Source organism: Anarrhichthys ocellatus, unplaced genomic scaffold, assembly GCF_004355925.1.
Source record: "Anarrhichthys ocellatus isolate YVR2014 unplaced genomic scaffold, GSC_Weel_1.0 scaffold31, whole genome shotgun sequence".
Classification (NCBI taxonomy): domain Eukaryota; kingdom Metazoa; phylum Chordata; class Actinopteri; order Perciformes; family Anarhichadidae; genus Anarrhichthys; species Anarrhichthys ocellatus.
Window position 1 is genome coordinate 1328353 of NW_022280061.1, and position 15284 is coordinate 1343636.

Genomic DNA, 15284 nt, shown 5'->3' on the forward strand with positions numbered 1-15284 from the left:
CATCATATATAAAAGCAATACACTAAAAACATAAAATAGACAATAGTGGTCACACATTAAAAGCAGTTTTGAACAGGTGGGTTTTGATCTGTGATTTGAATATGGAAAGGTCAGTGCAGTCTCGGATGTGTTTGGGGAGAGAGTTCCAGAGGGAGAGTGAAGACCATGTTGACGGATGATGTTACCAAGAGGGAGCAAGTAGAGGATGAACAGAAGAGGACCAAGCACCGAACCCTGGGGGACGCCTTGAGACAGAGGAGCAGTGGAGGAGGTGCAGTTGTTGATACTGATTAACTGTTGTCTGTTTGTGAGATATGATTTAATCCAGGAGAGAGCAGTTCCGGTGATGTTGAGGGAGGATTCGAGGCGGGAGAGAAGGATGTTGTGGTTGATGGTGTCAAAAGCTGCAGTGAGGTCGAGGAGGATGAGAATGTTGAGGTGACCAGCGTCGGAGGAGAGGAGGAGGTCGTTGGTGACTTTGAGGAGGGCTGTTTCAGTTGTTTCAGCTGTGTCTTCAACACACCATCAGCTGCACGTCTGCTCTACAGTGACGTTATTATGTAAGACCTCAGTTAACAGGCAGCAAAGACACAGACTTTTTCAGGATTAACACTGATTGCCACTGCTGACATATTCACCAAAATCCCTCAGTGGGGGGTGACTCAATCGAACACGGAGCCAACTGTCGGCAAACCCCACTGAGATTCATTTAAAACTGACACGGAGCGGCTCAGCAGCCGCAATCCCTCTCACTGCATCAAACAACTTCGGTTTTCTGTTATTAGGGAACTATAATTTCACCACCGGATCTTCTTGCACATGGTATATTATTGAAGTTATTCTTTTTTTATTAAGGGAATAAAAATGTCAGTATCAATTTGAGGTGGTATTCCAGGTCTGCGGGTTTGGTTACATGGTGTAGCATGGAAGCCAAGTCAAGAAACTCTCGTAAATAGGTTGATGATATTTCTGAGAGTATATCTTGAGCAACGTTCTTAGTAACACACTAGGATGGTTAATATAACAATTCGCACTTAACTTCACGATAAAAATGAAAAAACATGTGGTCATTGCCTCACAGTGACCTAATTCTTGTCAGCCCTTACTTCATTTGACAGCTGTCATAACTGCAGAGAAAACAAAGAAATATTTTCAGGAAAACACAATGAATTTGACAATTATGATGAACAACTGTCAACAGATGACAGTCGCTATTAAAAACCAAAGTGACCCTCTTGCTACAAGCCTTTCTCGAGAAGGATGAGGGAAGCCAAGAATAAATTGCCTGTCTGTAGTCATTTCAATGCAACATTTAGCTGTGATTTATGTGAAGGCAGAAAAGCATTATGAGAAAACATTTTCCAAGAGCAACAGCTTGCAGCAATTTACATTATATGGGGGGAAAACCGCTGAAACAAATATTTGACTCGCCTCCATAATGAAATGGATGTATTTATACACCCTGAATTGAGTCAAAGGCTCTGTAACGAACGCATGGCTTCACCAAAGATCCTCTTTGCGCTCTTGTAGTAAACATTTTACTGATGCTACAGGGGCCTCGAATGAAAGTTATTAGAGCCATAAATTCTCCCAGCAGGCCAAGAGATGCCAAGATAATGCTCATGAAGAGCGAGAAGATACACTAGAGGGAAACCAATGCTATGTTTGTATCAGTGACGGAAAGAGATTCTGAGTTTTACTAATTCAATTTTAATTAAATTTAAGCTGAAATAGATTTACCTTTGCTCTTCTAATTAGTGTGCGGTGTTTAATTAATCTCCCATATTCTTTTGCGCCATATTTCTCCTCAGTGGCCTCAATACTAGAACACATTATACACACGTTTTTTGTTTGTTTTTTGCAACATCCAGAATTCAGCTTCCAAGCAAAAATAAACACATTTGTCAAAAAAAAAAATAATTGTTTTTCTTTTTGTCTGGTTTTATCAACAGTTTGAAACACATGAAGATATCAGCCGATTTTTTTTTTTTACAGTAGCCCATTTTTAGACTCTGTTTGAGCCCTAGCCCTAAGTAACGCCTAAGATAACATACCTGAAATAAATCAGGTGTTTCTGGTCACCTTTGAAAGGTAAGAAACTTTGAGGAATATGAATCCATTGTAATACACCTACTTATATTATCATTCCAAAATAAATGGACATTTAATAAACTTATCCTGACATAGTGTTTAATCTAAATTTCAAAGGCAATATCACCATTTAAACCAAGAGCTCGGATAATGATGCAACTGAATGTATTCTACTACTCTTTACTACAACTGTGACTGTAAATTTTATAAAAAATACAGTGAAATACCCCTTTCATGATACAATTTATAAAGATATACTCATGCGGTGTTTGGACCAAGCCTACTGTTCACTGTCAACCTTTGCAACAAACAGCATTACGTTCACGTTTTGTTCAGTCTTGTGTTTTGCGCTTGTCAGGTGGTACTTGGCTGAAAAATATGTTAAATATGTGCTACATTATTGAAAAAAGTTTGAAAATCACAGTTATATGAGATATCCACAAATCTGTCTCAGCAACAGAAAGAGAATGAAATTAGGCTTGTTGGTGTATGTTCTTCGATACAGCCACCAGATGGCCAAGAAGCCAGAGCTTCCGCAAGTGAAAGTCACTCAAATTTGACTACTATGGCCCCATGTTCGGCCCAAGCTTTATAGCAGATCCGTAATTAACTAAAACCTGCCGTTTTTAGCAAAAATAACATATGCTTTGGTGAGATCGTTTTGCAAGAACATAGATTTATGTCAATGTGGCAATAAAATGTGAAGTTTGACTGCTTTGTCGCCTTCGTTAACATGTATGTTTCAAATCATGATGCTTTAAGGTGCTTTACAAAGCTAGGATTTTCTAATTTCCCGCGATACCAAACATGTTATAGTAGACAGAACAGAAAAATCCTCACCAAGCAGAAGATGGACAAAGTTAGCGACTAGCTGGTGAACATAGTGTAGCATTTAGCAGCTGAGACACATACAGTATTTCCTTCAGGATAAGGTGGAGAACAAAACAAAGCTAAAAGGAGTGTGAATATAGGACTTACATTCATCAGATTTAGAGCTAATTCCACTGCCTCCAAGTGGTCAAAAATAAGTAAACAGTAAATTAATTAATCAAACCTCCTTTTTTTGTTTCTGGATAGCATTGTCTGAGGATGTTGGGAATGCATCACGTTCATGTGCTACTGCCCTGTTTGCCATCGAAAGTACAGTTAAACTTCCAGTGTGAGTCATCTTAAAACTGTGTCTCTAAGTGTTAATACGATAGGTTACAGATGGTTAGAACGTGTGTACAGCTATCTTGTCCCTGTTCAGCACATCATGTAGCATTGAATGAAACCACACACACACAAGCTCACACATTTGCAAGATAGCATGCAGAACCTCCGCACTCTTCATGCACAGGCGAGAAGACATGAACACAACACTCTAATTAATATGTCACAGAGAAAGTATTTTAATGACTTACAAATGGGGGAGACTGCACACTGCCCTGTGCCATTTATTTACAGTGAGCCTGAGACTTACTGGCATGAGGCAGCACATACAGCAAATTCTTAGACATCTAAATTAGAGGGGGCCCGAAGTGTCGTGGCTTCAGATACATGTGTGTAACCCCTGTGGTCTCGAAGCCCCCTCCTTCAAATTTGCGTCTTCCCTAATCAGTGCCAAATGGAGATTTTTTTCATTTTCCCCAGCTTAGGCGATACAGCAAGAGAGAGGAAGGAAGTCATTGTATTCAATGAGAGCCTTCCATTTTTATTTTTTACAGACACGTCACATTGAGCCCCCTTCCACACACATAAACGCAGCAACTCTTACAATTACCAACGCTTTCATGTGTCCCAGTCAGCGGTCGGTGGGGAAGGCGGGCCAATTGCTTATAATTAAGAGGTATTTGTTTGGGAGCTGCAGGGTGCTAAATTCTTCATACACATGCCACTTTTTTTGTGATCTTAGCAACACTGTAGGACAAAATCTCCAGAGCAAATGCAGTACGAAGACATAAAGCTCAAGGGGTCGACCAAAGCTAGTCTCCTTCTCAGATACAAATGTGATCTGTGAAATCTAAATGTGATTTAAGAATAAAAGTCAAATTGTTATCAACATTTTTGCCCATTTCAGGAAAAACACGTTGTCAGAGGTGCTATTTAAAGTAAACATGTTGAATCGAAGGCTATTACTGCACTTTTAATCTCATTTGCACCTAATGCCACAGTAAAAGATTTCCACACTTCACCCAGCATATGCTAGTGATTATTAATTAGTGTTTTGCCTGCATTTTTAGGTAATAAGAACCAGTAAAATTGTGAGTCCTCATACCCAAGGCAAATGCTTACAATTAAAGTTTACAATGTGTTTGTTTTTCAATAGGCTTTTAACGTTCAGCTGATGCAACAACTTGGCAGACGGAGGCTCAGAGCACCTAGAGTTCCTCCTGCGAGATAAACAGAACTGCAACGAGTCTGAATGAGGGAGATTAATGTTGAAGGACGAAGTCCCTGCGAAAGACCTCCTCAAGCCATCAAGGTGAGCAAGAGGAGGGAACAATTGTGACAGAAATGACAGTTTATTGATGAAAATATCTCCTCAACTTAACGAAAAACACTTCCACTTCAGTACTCAAAAAAGAAAAAAAAACTTGTATGGGATTAACATATTGTCTGTGTAACTATAGCTTTATTTATCTTACTGCTCTATTGTCATAAACACTCACTGTTCCACCAAATGTGTATAAAATGTGTATAAATACGCAACTGAAATGACTCTCCAACAAATATAGTAATTTTTACGTAATGTTTGCTACAAACCACAATGACCAGCTGTTTAGCCTTAGATAAAATAACTAAAGATATATATTTCAAACTTTTTTTTGAACAATTTACATCTTCGTGGGGATGAGAGTCACAGACGGGAAGTTGGGAAGTATTGAGAGTTGGACAGAAAAATAAACCTGTATGTATTGTATGAACATTTTATCCTGTTGAGAAGTGTCCTGATGTGAACACTGAACCTTTTTCCGCTGCTGTCGCAACCTGGTCGACGGTACAGACGGGGGGGGGGGGGCACTTTTTCTCTGCCCATCTCCGGGGGCGACGCAGTCATTCAGCTGATTGACAGAGAAGAAGTCTAATTCTCCAAAGCGACACTCTGCTCGGCACTATTGTGTATTTGTGTGAGTGTGTGAGTGTGTGGGGGTATTACTACCATAGCACTGTCATTTGGCCCTGCTGACATGGCAGAAAACCGTCTGGGTCACAGAGTCAGCTGGCACCAGAGCTAATGGGCCTGGCCTGTGTGTGCGTTTGTGTGTGAGTGTGTGTGTGTGGAGACGCACTAATGGTTTTGTTGCATGCATGTCTATTCAAATCAAACGGTGTGTGTGCATGCACATTGATACACTTGTGTGTGTGTGTGTGTGTGTGAGAGAGAGTCCCTCCTCGGCCCCCCAGCTCTGCCCTCCGTCCACAATGAGCCGTGCTCTGAAACATGGAGCCGCGTGATGACAGGCCGATCGGCGGGGGACAATGCGCTGTAATTTGTGAGGGGCCTTGCCGCGAGAGGAATGATGGGTAATTAAGAGGAAGACACTGAGAGACACGACGGGGGCTCGGTGACAGGCGACAGGCTATTGGCTGTGTGTACCGACATCCAACAAACCCTTCTCTGGTTCTCCCATAACAGACTGCTCCCCAGCTCTGTTTCACTCACACACACACACACACACACACACACACACTACATACCACAAACTGATACTGTTTTGAGTATAGCAGTCACTCAGGAAAAATGAAAAAGGTCATTGTATTTTCAGGATAATTCCAGCTTATCACAATTAATGGTCTTATTTACAAAGCGTTGGCCATCAGTTACACACCACATCACTGTGACATTGCTTTATTTGGAAAAACAACAAAAATCCAGTTTTCCATTGTTTTCTCTTTTAAGAAGTACTTTCTTTAAAACTTTTAGCGTCACCACTTTCATAAATCTCAGCAGTGAACTCTTTGAGTGCAATTTTATTATTAGTGAAAGGAAATTAAATAAGACTCAAGTTGCAATAAACTGGGAGTATACTTCAAAATGCCACTTTTTGTGTGGTGTTGACATAATGCTCAATAAGGAGCTACTCGCTTCTTGAAAAATACCCTCAGCGGTCAGTTTATTAGGTACACAGGATTAATGTGGTCCAACAATCCAGTTAATCTAACTTTTGTGAATGTTACAATGGTGAGTTTAGGTTGAAACAGTTTTAGGTCATCATAATCATTTTGGAGGATTTAGTTTGCGGTGTTTCTATTATGTTGTCCATCCCATTTGAGAGTAGCTGTGTCTCCCCAAAACTCCCATTGCAGGGGACTGTAAATATGAGTACATAACTGTAGTAGTATATAATATTGAACTGGGTCATAGTGTCTTTTTCTAATGACAAAAAGACAAAATTGAGAGTGAAATCCATTTTAAACTTAAGGTAATGTAAACTTAAAGTTGACTAAAATTAATGACTTTTCATCAAATAAAAATGACTAAAATGTGAGTAAGACTAATAAGCACTTTCCTCTAAAGACAATAAGACTAAATCCCAAAATGAACACTCTGTCTCTCTTTGTCTCTGTCTCTCCCCCTGTGGGACGAACCAAACTGAGGTCTTTGTAGGGGCCTGTATGAAGGACAGAGGAGGCACTGATGTGTTACATCAAATAACAGGATGTCACGTGCTCCCTGTGCTGTTAGACTAACATGAAATACACTCCATCTTTTTACCAGACCTCCTATCTCCAGGCAAGACAGCGACGCGTGTAGAAGCTCACTCGTTGTTGTCGGAACAATTACCGTCTGTTAGAAGGGAACAAGTGACACCTGCGGATGTGAAGGAATCCTGTGTGTGTGTGTGTGTACGTATTAATGCATGCTGATGTGTGAACACACTGAACACATAAAAGTGTCATGCTGTCGTCAGACATGAGCACGAAGAAATGAAATATCAGGAAAGAGTAACCATGTCAAACAATTAGAAACAACAGAAAAAAGGTTTTCTTTGGATGACGATAAATAGTTGGCGTACAAAGGAGGACACCGGGTAAAAGTTAACTCTGATCTAGCCAAACAGCATCAAAACCATCATATGTGGCATCTCATCATCGACATAAATCTGCTCAGAGTTTATAATTCTTAGCTTTTTTTAACAACGTCATGGGGATTTAAGTTGCAATTTTACTTTGAAAGCGAAATCCAAGATACAAATACAGTATTTATACCTTCTGTTTCCTTTTGTTTTGTTTTTTTATCTTAAAGCATCTCCATAGCATATCACAAAAAAAGCTGTGTTTGAAATCCAATACCTGCGAAAAGAGGCATTTTGCTTTCCAGAAAATCTCTCACATTTTCTCTTTCCTTAGCATTTCTTCTCTTCCGCTGCAAAACCTTTTCATCTTGTGGTGGTTTTCACCGCATTACTACAGGGACCAAATCCTCAAGGTACACGGTATATAGGCTGCATTCCCACAGACCTCAAAAACCCATATCAGCCCACGTCTGCACATCCCTCCCTCACATCTCCATCGCAGCCTGTAAATCACCAAAGCTCACTGCGGCCCCATTGAATAAATGTGCTGGAGTCGCTGACTAATTGATAGCGTTACAATCTGCGCTGGTTCATAGTGGCGCTGAATTGAAAACACCAGGGGAGGAAGACAGGGGGATGTTGGTAGTAAAGATGGGGAGGAGAGAGACAGAGAGCAGGGGGATGTCGGGAGGAGACAGACAGACAGAGGGAGGGAGAGGAAGAGGTTTTGATGATAGAGAGAGAGAAGAGGGGGTTAATAGGATGATGATAAGAGCAAGGGAGGAAATGCTGCTGTGGAGGAAGTTCAAGGAGAAACAGAGTAAAAGAGAGGGAGAAGGAGATTACGAGCAGTAACTTGTTGTCTCTTTACAAAGAGTCCTTTAACCTAAACCAAATGTTTGTTATACCGTTTCAGGACAAGAGTTTTCTGGTCTGATCAGCTTGAAAGCTTTATTGGCACAAGAATGTTAAAATGTTTTTGGGAAACTGTTGTTTTTCTTGGGGGGGGGGGGCAATCCTGTTGTTTATCATTGCCATCCAATATGAAACACCTGAGCGTTTTCTGATCTGACGCCTGAATCGACCAGACTATATTGTTTGTCAATATTAATACTGATCCACTTTTGGGGTCGTCTATAGTTTCCTAAGGATTTAAGGTGCTGACCATGAACCACAATGTCCTCGATTAGAGTCCACTCAGACACCTTTGTTGTATGTCATTCCCCATCTCTGTCTCTCTCTCTGTTGACTCTCTAATAAACACACATTTAGAAAAAAACACATTGCTCTTTTTTTAGTGTGGATGGTGGGCAAAAACTAAATCAAAGTGTATAGGCGTCGGGAGGAGACAGGGAGGAGGAGTTGGTGTGTGTGTGTGTGGGGGGGTCTTTGATCTCAGTGCATGTCTGCCATGCTGTTTTCCTTCAAGGCTTCCTGGTAAGTTTCAGGAGACACCAGCGGGTCCACTCTAAGGGATCGGACGCTAATGGATCAGTTAAAGGGGCCTATACTTTATGGCCGGGCTAAGTGTTATCATCTGGGGTTAAAGACACTGACCATGGAGCAAACTCCTGCCAGATAGCCGCTCCTCTGGGGGATTACAGTAGGCCCTTTGCCAAAGTAAGGAGGCAATTGAGGGAAAGTGGTGCTCATTCTTTGTTTTGTTTTGGTTCATTTATCTCACTTAGATCTCTTTCTTCTATCGCTTTTTTTCAACTTTCTCTCTGTTTCTTTCCACTTTTCTCTTGTTCTCCCTGCAGACGCACATCAGGGAATACCTCTGTAAAGCTTCCTGAACGCTGTTTGAAACCATTTGTCAGTTGCGAGAGACAGAAAGCTGACGATGGATTCCAGAGGTTGGGTTGACCCCTTTCATACGGCAGTTTATCCGTGGGACCTGTCAGGGCCGCCTGCTTCAAATAGGACGCAGGGCCCGTCAGATAAGGATCACAGAGACAGAGACGTGCCTCCTAAAGTGATCATTCTGCGTCTGTGTTTTTGTTTAACGAGCGGGCCGAGGGCTGGATTGACAGCTCACAGCCACGCTCTAATTGAATGTGATAGATTCAGTCATTAAGTTAATTGGCAGCTGGTTTTGATCAGGACCTGTCACAGTCACTCAGAGATTTTATGGCATCATTTTTGTAGTCAATTGGGAAAGTGAATACCAGGTCTGTGCGTGAGCGCCGGACCTTTCAGTTGGGGCTTTTCATCACGTCATGTTAACAGCACATGTTGTGCCAATGTGTCGCTACTGACGCAAAAGGCTACATGTATCAGTGGGCCAGGTGTACCCGATTTACTGTTTTTGTTAACTTAATGTGTTAGTTTTGCAATGCTAGTACATATTAGTTAATAACGCATGAGCTGATCTTACTTACCAGTGGCACCTGTAGACAAAGCCTGATATATCTTACTCCTCTGTGCTGTGTTGTCCAAAACTATGAAAAACAGGTCAATGACATCTTCCCTCGTTATGATGGTAACTTGTAGTTTATTTTGGGTCCACATATGCCGTCCTGCTGTTGGAAAAATTCACTAAAGCCCCAAATGTGTATTAAACCACAGCTGAACAGTCCCAAAAAACATAGGCCATAGGGTAAAAACTGTTAGCTCCGTCAGCACTTTCGCCGTAGTTTGCACTGTTAGCGCTGTTAGCACCGCTAGCTGCGAGCCGCCGGCCCAGTCATCACCATGTGGAGAGCAGTTGAGAGGCAATCGAAATGCTCTTTAAATTTCAAAGGTTGGTTCAGCCCAAATTACAAGTTTCTAACTCATCTAATCTACACAGACTTCATTGTAATACAAGTTACAACTGGAACTGTTTTCTACGGACAAAAAAGGGGATTTGTTGAAAGCAAATATAATGGCTTATTGTTATTAAGCAACAGGGACACTGGAAACAGATGTTGCTGTTCTTTTAAGAGTACATTTCAAAGCTGTGAGCACCACAAGAAAACTTCCACTCCAATTATGAGTGTATTATCTGCACAGCTAGATATGTATATTAGAGGTATAATTCGGCTGTACCAACCCTTTAACTTTGAGATAAAACAGTTTATTCTTTTTCCAGGTATCTTTCTCCCACACTCATGTCGGTTAAAATACACTGAAAAAACAAAACAAACCACCCGTACAGTGACCACTGTTTCCTCATTTGACAAACCGTCAATCAGGAGAAGTTGCTGTCTCAACCTGAGAAAGTCAAAACTTCTCAGTCAAGTAGAAGAGGGGACCAGTCTTAAAATAGGCAATAACACGTGTTTCAAATTGGCCATTGGTTATAGATTGGTTTAAAGGCTGGCTTGTTATCAGCCCAGTGGCATTTCCCCGTGTTGATAAAGCACCAGGGAGTTGTGGGTCAATTAGTTTGCCACAGGAGAAATTCCTGCAGACAGCCAATTAAAGCTCTTGGCCTGTAGTCACGAAGCACACTCTTCCTGTTGACGGCTCATGCAGTTATTCTGAGCCTCCGGCAGCTCCTCACTCTCGCCGGTGTAAAATCTTTTTCTAAGTCCATTGGTATTAAGAGAGAGCTTTAGGAGATCTCCATAGTTAACCGAAATTACTTTGAAAAAAAAGTCTGCAGGGTTATTCGGTGCAACGCAGTGATTGAGCTCATTATTCTTTAAGTCGCTGGAAAGTGTACGCAGAAAGATAAATACATCATATGAGGAAGTAAACAAAATCAAAAAGGGTAAAACGAGTTCATCTGTTCAAAGGAGCAGTCAGTGCTCAGGGATGATTGGAGTGTAGGCCAAAGTGGTGCAGTGTAGACAAAAGACGACAGTAGATGATTGCGGGGAATCAATTTTCCATTCTGCTCGGCCCTGTCTTTGTCACAATGGCCTCCGAGAGAAAACCTGCCCTCTGCAACGAGGAGGATGAACTTTTATCTTTTTCCTTTTGCTTCTGAGCAAAAAAAACACGGGTCGCTGTCACAGGTTTTTATTATGAAGTCTCCTGTTCGCTGCAAATTGTTGTTTTTGTGACGTGACGCAAACGGAGCGTAACCGTAAACACTGGTCCATTGTGGGACGTCAGCGAAGTCACGAGCTGACGTGTGTGTGTGCGTGCGTGTGTGTGTGTGTGTGTGTGATAGAGTACAAAAATGACCACTGAGCTCTGGCAATCATCATCATCATCCTGATGAAATCTTATGCCTAAAGACACACTTTTTATTATGTTGTTGCCTGTTTGTTCAAAGTACAAACATCACAATCATCCATTTTGCAGAAAGTGTCAAACTTCAAAGGTGAACCACATCATTTGATCAGATTCAGTCACACACGTAGAGCAGTACGTCTGACTGTGTGCCAGGGGCCTCAAATCAAACAGAGTTGGTTCCCGGGATCGCTATCACACTCGCGGCTACGACTACATGCACAACCACTTATGATCACTTATGACAAGTCTATAGACACGGCGGGCGTCAGCTGATCCACACCAACAGGCACAAGAAGCGGCACCCCGGGAGAATCCCCCTTTAAAGCCCAATTATCCCGTGGAGCCGGTGTCGTTTCAAAAAGGCCAATAATGGAAGATGTTGGCCCCTGATAAGGGACACATGTGTTCTATCACACTTAATTTAAGCAGGGTTTCCTGAAAAAGAAACAACCCTGGAGCAATATGACAAAACAAACAGATTTAAGCACATAACAACTGTATTTGTAATGGGAACATTTTTCATGGTGCATGGAAATTGCCTTTTGTGAGGCATATTTCTTTTTGAAAAAGTCAGCTCAGCGCAGCATGGTGTTTGTTTTCTTTTTTTACTGGACATCATTCTGGAGAGCGCACCATGACGATAGGTTTCCAAACCTTCCCAAATTTGATTACAGGTCTGCAAAAACCTCAAACAATGCCGTGGCAAGCATGTCACTTACAGTCACAAGCCAAAGTCCTTCTCTGTTTTTCCCCCCTTCTCTTCTCTTTCTTTTCATCCTTATGATCTGAAGTTAGGAATGAAGACATAAGTCATGTGTTTTAACAGGAAACACGCAGAACAAATTTAGAGTAAAAAAAAAAAATGCTGAGCTGCTGGAGGAAAAAGATAAATCTTGATTGGGTGCAATGTAAACAAAAAAAGCAGCATATAGTGGTTTTAATTTTAGGAAGACGAAGTCAAATCCCCTGTTTGGCAATTACATCATCTTCTGTGTTTGGATGCACATGTAAAAGTTTGCCTTTTAGAGTAATTGTAAAGAAAGAAAATGAGAAAGAGAAGGCTGACCTATTCTCAGTTTTCACAGCATTGCTGCCAGTCTATTCCCAGGATCCGTAGGATGTATTTAGCATTCACAATTTCTCATTTACGGGGATATTATTACTTCTCTGGCACGAGCCCCGTTTTTGGAATCCCTCCCTTTAATGTTAAATCATGTGGACATTAAAGTCTTTCCTTGACTTACAAGACATGACATCTGTGGAAACATACAACCCAGGTCAAAGATGGAGCTCATTAAAGGATTGCACACAACCACAAATTCACAGAGAGAAAAGGGGATAAAGAGAAAAAAAATGTTTAGTTAACTTAGACTTCAGTCGTCGGGGAAGCTCGGCTTTGTGACTGGCCGCTGGAGATGAGAGACAAAGACAGTTTTGTACAGACTGCTCAATAAGGCTGCCCTGTCGCACTCGGTTTATCACGGGAAAGTTGTGTTTGTTATCGACAATGGCTTTTAACAAGCAAGGAGGGGATATGACTTTAAGGAGATAAAACCTCAGAATAATGTAAGCTGTACTTTTCTCCCTCTGATGTTAAATTAAGACCACGTTTTTTAAAAAGGTCAGATATGATTAAACGCTGCTGCGTGCAACTATTTGATCACAAACTGTTTTCCCCTGTGTTCAGTGGCACTGCAATATTGGCTCTTTTCTCATTTGTTTTATCAAGCAAATTATCCTTTCTTCCTCATGACTTAGGTATTCCACCTTTTAATCTTCGCTAAACAAACTAATCTAAAACACACTTAATACACATCATCCAGCCAGTGATTCTCCCCTACAGAGTACAAAGAAATCTCAAATTGACTTGCTAAGTCTTCACAGCGTCCACAGCCAGCAGTCAGCCAGGCATAACTAGCTAACTATTTGTCTCATTAACTGCAGTTTGTATCCAATTAAACCAAGCCAGGGGGACACTTAATGGCCCCACAGAAGAGCAAATTACAGAGTTTATATTGCAATCTTTAATTAGACTTAACTAGCCGCTCCAGATTTGGAAAAGTTATTTAAAAGTCTTATTTTTCCGTAGAAATCCGATAGACGAGGCCAAAGCTCCACGAAACAAGTTTACACATCCCAGAACGGGTCAATACTCTCATTCGCTTCATTTGGAGCCCTTTCCCTCTCCCCCTATCTTCTAAATTGCCCAACATCATGATGCAATTTGGGTTTTTTAATCACCACTTTAGCAGTTACAGCGCGGCTGTCCGATTTCCTGCAACAAAAGTGTGTAGCGCCATTAGCGCGAGTAATTCCACACAGCAGGCCTCCAGTTGTGCATGTGATCGGACGAGGAGAAAACAGCAGGCTTCACAATGGAAAACCTGAGCTAATGTCTTCGATCGTCCCACCTTGTTGCGTTTGCTCTCCGATGCCATTACATTTTGTAGCCGTTACGGGGGAGCAATACCCGCAGATGGGACATAATCCCTCGGCTCTGTTGCTCTGTGTGTGTTTGTGCAAGCTCACCCTGTGTTTCAGGTGTGTTTAAAGTTACACCATCTCATATGCAATGCTGAAATGTGTGACCGTCCCATAAGATTTCCCTAAATGGATCTGGAGGAGTACTGGAAAGTGATTGCAAGGTCAGCGGTGAGGCATGGAGCTGATGGCAGACCGCTGGGGAGTGTGGTGCAGCGCTGGGATAGTTTAATACTGTGTCATCGTTACATTATGGGATGTCAAGGTCGGGCTTTTTAAGGGCGTTTCCACGACGGATCTCCTCTTCTCTCTGCACTGGCCTGCACAAATCATTTTTTGGACAACCGCACACCTACAGTAAAGTGTATTTTTACATATACCCAGGGCCCTATGCCTGACAACATGGAGGCTAACCTCGACGTTTTGGCTCACGCCACCTCTCCAACGCCGAAGTCAAACAAGCAAAGCCACGCAGCGGGTCAGATATTGAAAATTGTGCACTTATAGAGTGAAAAGAAAAACAGAGAGAATTCTTGTGCTGTTTTAAACTTTGTCTTATATAAATGTAGCCGAGGCTGGGGAGATATCTGATAAAACAGATCAAAATTACATTATTGGCTTTTATAGCCCACTGAAAACATAGCCCAAAGGTATGCTATTTGGCAGGGAGCAGCTCGTAATATGTCTATGAATTGTTACCATCTGGCCTGACTGCAGGGAATGCTTCTCTCTTAAAAAACCTCAAAGTCAAAATGATACAAGTAAAACGCAGCATTCATAACCAGGTTGGCTTTTTATGGACGCCTGTCCACATTGATTTGGCTCCACGGTGTCTTGAAGATAACTCATGGTATTTAGAAGTAATCGTTTTTTTTCCTTCTTAAAGTGGGTTTCACCATCTCTCTCTGACGCTATGTACGGCATCTGAATACAGTATTGTATCCGTAGCCTGGTGATTCATGCCGTAAAGGAGTTGCTCGTTGTGCAATGTGTTACCTTTGTCCTAAAAGGCATATCATAGAGATAAGGAAGAAAACGAAAAGGTTTCAGTTTTAAGTTTGCCTGGTTTCATCGATGCAACCGACCAAAATCACAAACGTACAATACGCAATCTCTCTGTCTGGACAGAAAAGAAAATGTTATCCCCTGACATTTTAACCCCTTTTTTCTGAGCTACACCCTCCTAATCGCCCTCATGTACACAGTTTCAGCCCCCATTACCTTATTATGAGATTACAATGTCAATGTGCTCAGAATTGTGACAATTACACTAAGTGGTGGAGTAATTTTCGGCATTAAATGGGGTCTTTGTGGGCTATGTTGCTGTATATTTCCGCGGCCTGTCATAGGTTGAGAGAGGGCATTCTGGCATGAAGACAAATACATTCTCAGATGTTCAACAAGCAGGTATAGAGATGCACGTGTGTTATGAGCATTATTCCCATATAAATGCAGAGTTACTATTTGTAATAGCAAACACACTGACAAGCTGCCATGGAGAAGGAATCCCTGTGTGTGTGTGTGTGTGTGTGTGTGTGTGTGTGT

The 15284-nt window shown here is 41.7% G+C and overlaps 1 protein-coding gene across 1 annotated transcript in view; it reads left to right on the forward strand.

Moving 5' to 3' along the window:
• The first annotated feature begins 243 nt into the window (after positions 1–243).
• The window catches only part of LOC116392917 (homeobox protein MSH-C-like), a 25077-nt gene continuing 10036 nt past the window's right edge, over positions 244–15284 (forward strand). The window contains exons 1-2 of the mRNA XM_031864753.1: positions 244–271; positions 4400–4555. The gene's annotated coding sequence lies outside the window, so the exon portion shown is untranslated. The remainder of the gene's footprint in view (positions 272–4399; positions 4556–15284) is intronic.